Consider the following 10,568-nt stretch of genomic DNA (forward strand, 5'->3'; position numbering starts at 1 on the left):
CATCAAAATATTGTAATAGTTACGGTAATAACGTTACACACTGATCTTGAAATTCCTTCCCCTTTTCTTGATGAAAATGCATTTTCGTTAGCACGCAAAATTCGTTCTAATCTGGCAAATATTTTTGGGTTAACAGCTTGACGCTCTGGATATCTCTCATGATATAAGTTAGCAGCTCCTCTGGAATTTTTTTGACGTTCACCATAAATTAAAATCATGTCAACTTTTGTTTGTAAACGTTTTTTAATTTTTAGCAACCACTTACTAGTTTGTTTATCATGCAAGAAATAGCGTTTGACAGAAACTAATATGTAAACAGACTTGTGACAGCAGTTTCAGCCATTGTTTTCACAGCAATGTTGATTAACTCATGACTAATTCCAACACAATAAATAGGATACATTTTTTAATCGTGTTTGTTATTGTAACTCTTTAAGGAGGATAGACAAAACTTCTGCACAAAAAATATTCATAAAAAATTGATAAATTTAGTTATCATAAAAAATGGAAAAAAAAGTAGCCGCATAATTTTTTCATTTTCCGAATTTTGAAAAAAATGTTTTTGCACGCCCTCTAAACAGATTTTACTGTTATTTTTCGTTTATCTGTTACAGGCCCTAGACGCGAACTTTGGGACACCCTGTACAAAGCAGAAACCATTTTATAATATTTGAATATTTTCTTTACATTTTAAGAAGCAGTTAAAAATTCTTCAAATCAATATAAAATACAGTCCGTAGGATATTTATTGTGATAGAACCCTTGCGCCACTTTCTTGGAATTAACCGCATTCGACACCTGAAGGAGAAAGATGTCGACGGAAAATTTCAAGACACGCCCTTGGCGCGGTAAATTGTTACAGGATTTCCGATAACAGAACTACATATATTGGCTTATTCTTTTCTTTGAATTCTAGCTCAACAAATATTGTACGGACTGTGCTCTAGTAATCGTTTACAAATATCTGATATTATTTTTTAAGAAATTATACAGATTGCTAAAAAATAATTATTATTCAAGTTTTTTACCTGAAATATATTTTCCTATCCTATGATGAAAGGTGGAATAAGATCAAGCTGTATAACAAAAATGTGCACTCATATTCTTTAAATTTTAAGTTGTGCTTTAATTTTAAATTAATCCTATATTCATTTAACATACCTATCTTAACCTTTCTCGGCTCGTAGTTGTAATAGTGCCCATGTTTTTTTTTGCTTCCAATGTAGGTAGGTATAATTCTAAAGGTTTTTCAAATCTCTTCTGCAGCTGTTCTCTTAATCTGATTCTATCACTAATCCTTAACCGGCTTTTTATCCTTGTCACTCTTAACAAATCCCTTTCAGTAGCGTAAAAATGATCCCCATTAAATTCGAAATCGTTAGGCGATTTATAGGCATGAAGGCACAGTTTTTGGTTTTTACAGGTAGTAGTAGTTTTTTCTAACGAACCAATCAAATACTCTTCGGTTTTGTCTTTGTCTGAATTAGAGGGCAAAACATGTGTAAAATGTATATATTTACAACCGTCAGCAAAAACATTCTTCGATAATATTGAATTTTTGTAGTAATCTTAAAAAGCGTCATAGACTTGTGGTTTTTCAATTGGTACATTATTACAAAATAACGTATATGTGGCATATTCAAGTACAAATGTGAATATAGCGATTTTTCATTATTACAATGACATAAAGTTTCATGAATCTACCATTAATGAAAAGGAAGGAAGAACAAGGCATGTTGTAATGGTCATCTTTCTTATGATTAGAGATAACCAATTAAATCTTATATCACCACAGGTGTGAATACAGCAACGGTTTTTCAGGAATATGATTTTCGCACATGTTTGTTAAAATTTTTAACATTTATAGATTCAAATTACTCGAAAATCGGATTAATATACGGGGTATATATTTCCAGTTCTCATACGTAAGGGTGGATGCCCCCCTTACGTGAATATTGTAAATTTATATATTATTTCATGATGTCCGTTAAATTTCTCTACGTGAATAGCTTAAATTATCCCCTTCTGCAAAGTCCTGTATGTTTTTATAAATGCCCGGGCCGTATTAAGGGTGGCAGCCGCCCTTATGTATAAAAAATGCTTATAAAAGTTGTTTGTTGATGTCTGTCAAATTTTTATACGTGTATCGCTTAAATTATCTCTTCCAACAAAGTCCTGTATGTTTTTTTATGTGCCCGGCCCGTATTAAGGGTGGTACCCACCCTTATACGGGGTGTTAATGAATAGGTGTTACAAACGGATATGGTATGTAAAAAATACAAAAATAAGTGCAGTTTACTTAATAAACATATGTCCTAAAGCGGCTCATTTTCGAGATACAGGGCGTTGAAATTTAAAAATAATAAACTATTTTTTCCTGTAGCTCCGGTATTAGTTAATATTTCTTTATCAAACTCAACAGACAGATTTACTAGCTTAAAGGATGCATAAATATGGCAGAAACCATTTATTGGCTTCTTCTAGTGGCGTGCGATAGGTGTCGTTTCACCTTTTATCCCCCCTAAATTGTGCGGCACTGTACAAATATTAGTTTTTCGTATGTTTTTGAATTTGCTAGTATTTTTTACGTAAATAATGTATACTTGTTAGACTTCCATAAAATGAGTAATTATCAAGTTATTAACATTTACATTACTGAGGTCACCTTATGCTCCAAAAACCAAAAATTTTTAAAAAGTGACATGTTGAGTAAATTTTTCACGAAATTGTTTAGTAAATGCATACATGTGTCGCTTTTTCTTTTTGAGATACAAAACATTCAAGGTTTCCGTATTCCTCAAGCAAGTTTAAAATGTTGGAAAAAAAACATTTGCCGTTGACATTACTTGTATTTTAATGTCAAATTATTTTCGATTGTGAAACGAGGCAGTTTTTAATTATTATTGTTATTTTAGTGTAAAGTTTAGTTTGTAAGTTTTAATTATTAGATAGATATCTTTATCCATTCGTTTAAAACATTCATACATCATGAATGAATATACTTCTGCTGATTATGCAAACATGATATTAATGTACGGTCAAGCGCGTTGTAATGGCAGGGCTGCCCGTCGGTTATACTCAATCCGATTTCCAAATCGTCCAACCCCTTCACATAAGATATTTGGAAGAGTGTTTCGCAGGTTGCAGGAAACAGGAACTTTTACAACAAATAGGGTTAACTGCGGGGTAAGGAGAAACCGCAGAACGATAAGGTTCGAAGAAGAAGTTCTTAATAGGATAGAAGAAAACCAATCCACCAGCAGTCGAAGTATTGCTCAGAATATGCATGTAAACCATGTAAGCGTTTGGCAAGTTTTACGCGAGCAACAGCTTCACGCTTATCATATACAAAAGGTTCAAGCTTTAACTCCCGCCGACTTTCAGCCACGACTAAACTTTTGCCATTGGTTTCTTCAACAGTGTCAGTTGCAAGCAAATTTTCCGCGGTTTGTGCTTTTTACAGACGAAGCATCCTTCACACGAGAAGGGATCTTTAATTCTCGCAACAACCATGTCTGGGCTGAAGAAAACCCTCACACCATTCGCTCCACTAGATTTCAGCAGAAGTTTGGCGTCAATGTCTGGGCTGGTATAATTGACGGGCGCTTAATTGGTCCGCACCTTCTTCCAAATCGTCTTACAGGTCCTATTTATTTAACGTTCCTACAACAAGTACTTCCAGAATTATTAGAAAATGTGCCATTGAACATTCGACAGGAAATGTGGCTGCAGCATGATGGTGCGCCAGCGCACTTTTCGCTTGTTGTCCGAGATCACCTTAATCAACAATTCGGTGTAAGATGGATTGGCCGTGGAGGACCTATGGCGTGGCCACCACGTTCCCCAGACATGACCCCGCTTGACTTTTATTTGTGGGGCCATATGAAGAGTCTAGTTTATGAAACTCCTGTTGAGTCAGAAGAAGATTTGGTAGCACGCATTCTAGCTGCAGCGCAGGAGATCGAAACGACGCCTGGCACTTTTGACCGAATGTACACAAATATGCTTCGAAGAATTAACGCTTGTATCGCTACTGGTGGCCGTAATTTTGAGCATTTACTGTAATTTTTTTGTGCAAAATAAAAATACCTTTTAAACAACTTTAACTTTTTGTATCTCGAAAACTAGCATAGCATAGAAAAACATAGTTTTTGGAGCATAAGGTGACCTCAGTAATGTAAATGTTAATAACTTGATAATACTCATTTTATGGAAGTCTAACAAGTATACATTATTTACGTAAAAAATACTAGCAAATTCAAAAACATACGAAAAACTAATATTTGTACAGTGCCGCACAATTTAGGGGGGATAAAAGGTGAAACGACACCTATCGCACGCCACTAGAAGAAGCCAATAAATGGTTTCTGCCATATTTATGCATCCTTTAAGCTAGTAAATCTGTCTGTTGAGTTTGATAAAGAAATATTAACTAATACCGGAGCTACAGGAAAAAATAGTTTATTATTTTTAAATTTCAACGCCCTGTATCTCGAAAATGAGCCGCTTTATGACATATGTTTATTAAGTAAACTGCACTTATTTTTGGATTTTTTACATACCATATCCGTTTGTAACACCTTTTCATTAACACCCTGTATATAAAAAATGCTTATACAAATTATTTGCTCAGTCTGTTAAATTTTTATACATGAATAGCTTAAATTATCTCTTCCAACAAAGTCCTGTATGTTTCTGTATATTTCCGGACCGTATTAAGGGTGACAGCCACCCTTATGTAGAAAAAATGCATATAAAAATTATTTGTTGATATCTATTAAATTTTTATAAGTGAATCGTTTAAATTATCTCTTCCAACAAAGTTCTGTATGTTTTTGTATATGCCCGGCCCGTATTAAGTGTGGCAGCCACCCTTATGTATAAAAAATGCTTACAAAAATTATTTGTTTATGTCTGTCAAATTTCTATACGTGAATAGCTTAAATTATTTCTACGAACAAAGTCTTGTATGTTGTTGTATATGTCTGGCCCGTATTATGTATAGAAAACATACATAGGTATTGTATTTTTGAAACCGAGAGAGTTGCATGAAACTAAATTTGTACAGGACATGGCTAATACGATGCGAAACATCACCTTAATGTTAAAAATGTTGTCACCGCCGATCTTGGTTGTGAAATAATAAGACGTATTATACTAACAATAAATATACCACGCCAAGCACTGCTCTCCACTGCACTGGCAAAGCCAAGTGAACCGCGATCAACACCAAATTAATTATATAATACCATGAAAAAAGTGATTTACGACCTAGTGGACCAATACAGATTTGCTTTGACGAGCAGCGCGCCGCCGTCGATTCTACATCAGGCGGACTGGTTTACCAATACCGGACTCGCCCAATGGCTATTCGAGTATAAATTACGAGACAGATCATGGCTAAAGCATAGGATGAAATTTCAAGAGAAGTGCAGACGGTCCTGTGCTTTAAGATTCACAGGTTCCAATTGACATCGTAACAACTATAATCGAATTTAATAATAGGAAAATTATTGAAAAAAAATAATAATCACATCTACACCATTTCAAGTTTGTTGTCACTCTAAATGTTCAGTTATACATTTTTGGCAAAGTACCTTCGCTGTCTATTGAAAAATTTACAAATTGGATAAAGTCTAATGTTATTTGTTGTACATTTTCACCCGTATCTCATCTTTATAATCGTCGATCATATAAATCAAATCAGTTTTCAGTAATAGCATGTATATTTATTTAAATTGTAAGACAATATTATAAGATGTTTATAGTCCAAATCCATTAACATACGGATAACAATTGTTTGTCAAGAAGCCAACAAATTGTAACTAAAATAACAGTAACTATAAGAAACCAAATATCATAATTTATTATAACGAAAATATCAGTAAAATATTTTATTTGCGTAAATGATAAATTTTAAGATCTAAGTGAGTAATTATAATATATTTTTAGCGAGTTTTAATAACCGCCATAATTAAAATATGTTTATGACATTCACAACTTTTTATATTTTAGCAGCCATTTGTTTTTGCCTTAAAAATACGGGAATAGCTTTATATCCTTGAGAGTGTTTACAAGAATATTATAAAATTGAACCGTTAATGTAAAACGCCTTCAATATGTGTTAACCGAAAAGGTCCCTGTTATATAATGTGAACGAACTATATTTACTACATAAAAAAGACGGTGTGGTAAATGAAAGTCACCTAAATGTGTTTTTTAGGCAGGCTTGTGTTCGATGTCAGAGGGGTTAAGCGATCGATGTACGCGGAAGAGCAACATAATAGGGTCAGTTCAGTACACCTCCGTGACAAATTTTGTAATTTGCCGTATACCACCTGGAAGGTATAAAACACTGAATATGTTTAGTAGCCCATTTTTCCACTTTTGTAACAATTTAATTTTAAAGGTATTCATTAAAAATCCTTGAACATTTTACTGACATCATTTACTACTAAAATGAATTACAAAGAACAAAACGTATGAAATATTTCTACAGTTACAGAGTTACAGTAACAATTGTTGTTCACCGTACTCACTCATTATTAGAGTTTGACACTTTGGTGCGCAAACAAGGCGTAGAGGTAGCATTGCAGAGAACGACGAGTTATTGATACATCAAATTGATACATTTATTAAACCTTATTCTGATTCACGCTTTGAAAGAGTTATGAAATGACGTATTTGTGAAACTATTTCGTTGGGCTGCCATTCTTATCCGTGTAAAAGACGTCATTGCATCATCACATGAAGAAACTGACAGTAATATATGGTCGGAATTAAGTGAAAAAAAAAAAATGTGGATAAATGTGGGTAAAATTAGGAAAATAATAACATAAGAAAAGTATAACATGTTGCAACTTTCTCCTATAAAAGGTACGTTTTTGAAAAAAAAAAAACACTGCAGTAGCAGTAATGGTACAGATATAGATATGCTAGGATCCACCGTTCATTTTTTTACATTGTTAATGACGCCATTCCCTTTGCACATAATTGTCAAGCTCTACTTATTATCGACTGTTCAACTGTATCAACTTATTATATACCCATATTTAAAATACCTAGGCACTACTTAGGCGCATAATAAATTTCATTTTATTTACCTCTGTGTTATTTTTTTAAAGAATGTTGTATCCTGTACTAAGTCATAAAATATTCATCACCGGACTGATCGATATACAAATATAATATTCTATTGACGAGAAATAATTGTACATTATTAACTTTTTACTTGTTCGATCTCAGTAAAAAAAAAATAATAATTTCGATTTGCATCATATAAAACTTCCACTACCTACTACAGTAATAAAAGGAATTGCTACTTTTCTGTTTATTTATTTTTATTAATTATTTTAAAGAGTTTTGAACTCATATCAACGTTTTATTTTCAATGTTGAATTGCATTTGACCATAATAACGTTTTATTGCAAGATACCTTTAAATAAAAGATTAATAAAACCTACAATAAAATGTTTTATTTTGTAGTATAACAACCCCGGGTTCCATAAAAAGAAAGAATAAACGTAATTGTGGCCAGAAATATGTGATCGTCATAAGGAATACCTACGTTGTATACATCTATTTTCAATTGACCGGAAGGCGCTGGCTACTAACTTTAAAGAGGGGAAGTATGGTTTAATTTTATAAAAAAAAAGCAGAGTAAATACACCTAACTTTATTATTTACGTACAACAGTCTTCAAATTAAACATGTGACAAATAGAAAGAACAACAAAAACATTAACAACTATTTAACATAAAATGAGAGTGCCAGGCTCACCTAGAGCTCCTGCGGGGAAAGAGCATAGCAGAGAAACCCACGATCGTTGCTCTAACTACCCAAATATAAATACAAAACAACCGCTAATAAAAGGCATAAATTAGGATTTTTTGCTAATGATAATTAACGCCCGACTAATGTAATGTGTCACTAAATGTCACCTCACTCGACTTACACAGACATACACACTTCCAAGTAAAACTGAAGAGATTTGGTGTTAGTTAGCCGGCAGGGCCGGAAGGTACTGGAGTCCGATACGGGAGGCAATCCAGCTATGAGTTGAGATTTCGGAAGATCTGTTTTAGCAATTCTTTTTTTGTTTTTAATTATTCTTTTTACAGATTCATTCCCCACGGGCGAAAATGTTAGTAAATTCTACAAAGCTCTTATATGCGTCTGACATAAAGTGAGCACAAGAAAAGCTTTATTACTTGTTTTTTCGAACAACGTAATCATGATAAAACAAGTTAAATGTGAAACAAGGAGTTGCTATTGCAATATCCGGACAGTCACGACAATGTACAGGGTGATTCAGAACTTATCCAAAAAAAAATTCTGGATGTACAGGGGATTTTTACAAATACAATTTTGTAAAGAAAAAATCAAAAAGGTCAGTTCGAAATTGATTTAAAAATACACTTCTGCACGTCACTGGAAACTGGTCCACTGTAAAACCTGACCTCGCACAATGCGACCGGTATGGCGGCGTGACAAAAACGGACAAAAACTTTCGCAAGGAAGGAAATATGTAAATAGAATTTTATCGCACCTATTTTATATCGGCAAATTCAAATGCTTTTGCCTTTATTAATTATTAATAAAATTAATTTGTGTTTTTAAATAATAAAATCATTTGACATACCCGATGCTGCAACAGCAATTGTTCAAAATTTTATCCACTCACGTGTAAACACATTTGGGTCCGTCTTACTCACTTTCTACGAACTAACACAAATGATGTCTTGCTTCACCATAACACAAATACTTCACCATAATATAAATGTTGTCTTGCTTCACCATAAATTAAAACGATATCCATCAACTCTGAGTTGCTATACACGCAAGCCATTTTTGACAATAACTACTAAAAAACTGGTGTAAATACCACAGATAACAGGTAAAAACTACCGCAACGACAGATTTCAGTATTAGGAGTCACATGGCTCTCCACGCGTATTGCGAATGACGCTAAAGACTACAGTTGTCCAGCTATGTAGTGGTTTAGTGTGCTATAACTTCAATAATTTCTTTCTCAGAAACTATAAGGATTTTACAAAAATTTTTTTTACAATATTGAGTCCATTTCTCATGCCACATCTATTCCCAAATTTTTTTGGATAAGTTGTGAATCACCCTGTATACATATTTTAACATGTAATAAATAATGAGCAATCTTTAATAATAATTGTAACAATTTTACGTTAGAAAAATATACGCCCCTGAGCATAAGACAATGAAGGCTAAACATATACAGAATTATTATCATGAAACGTCTATAATTATCACAATCATAAGATTACATAGAACAATTAATAACAAAGTACTTAGAGAATAATTACCTGCTAACTAATACGGGTTAAACACTTTTAATTTTTCACTATTTTGCTACACTGCCCGCCGACCGTCTTGCTCCCATCTCCACACTGTTCTCACTTCAACTATCTAGACTTCCTTCCAGAATTCCCCACCTAAGCGTTTGTTTTTGCACTTCCTTCTACCAACTGTCAATATTACGTTTTCATTATTGTGCAACACCCATGTAACAGGTGACGTCGAAGTTGATACGATAAGTATGGTTTTGCACAATTTTTTTTTAACATTTCTAAATTATTTTAATTATTTCAACTATTAGCATTGGAAGTTTCAAAGCCAAATATCTCGAAAACGGTGCGAGATAGCTACTTTATTAAAGTATACCTTTTTTGTGTAAAAAAAGTTGGAAAATATGAATTTGTAATCAAAGATGAGATACTTTAAAGCACAAAAAAGTTATGTCGTTTTTAACACATTCAATCTACTGCAGCTAGCGCCCTCTATGAACTTTAACCAAAATGTGAACAGATTTCAATTCCTCTACTCAACGAACTCCGATCCCCAAAATTTTGTGAGGATATTTGCATTTGTTAAGGAATAAATTAAAAAAAACTGAAATAATATTTTACATTTAACACCCTGTATATCTTTAACTATCAACTTTTGGACGAAGGTAAGTTCGGCTAAATCGCAATATTTTTACTTGGGGAATCTACCCATGAATTTTGGCCCATTACGTCGCGACCACCCTGTATATCTATCTATAAAGAAGGAAAATTAAAAATTGTATTTAGTACAGTGCCTTGATAAATGTCCAAGTCCCACGTGACCACGACTATTAGGCAACCAAACTTACATGGATGATGATCAGTGATTAACACAAAATTCCTTAAAGACAGAAAATGAGTCCATTGGAGTACATATTACAATTTTGTACAAACATTGAACTTTAATTTGCAAAATGTGTTTCTTTTTTCAATAGAAAATAATTATCTTTTATGTTTTTACTTACAAAATAATCATACTCCTCTAAGATATTTTGAATTTTTATCCCGTTGTATATTAAAAAAGTATTTTTTGATTGAAGAGGTTGTGATTTTAAAAGTATAGTATTTTGTAATCCACTTTCATTCAGAGATAATGAAAATATTGTTAATAAAATACATACCATTTTTCAGTGCTTTCATTTTTTTTTCCAATATTTAAATATAAATTGTAGATATATTAGATGTATTGTAGATGTATTTACCGTACAA

The sequence above is a fragment of the Anoplophora glabripennis genome, unplaced genomic scaffold (assembly GCF_000390285.2).
Source record: "Anoplophora glabripennis isolate ALB-LARVAE unplaced genomic scaffold, Agla_2.0 scaffold75, whole genome shotgun sequence".
NCBI classification, from domain to species: Eukaryota; Metazoa; Arthropoda; class Insecta; order Coleoptera; family Cerambycidae; genus Anoplophora; species Anoplophora glabripennis.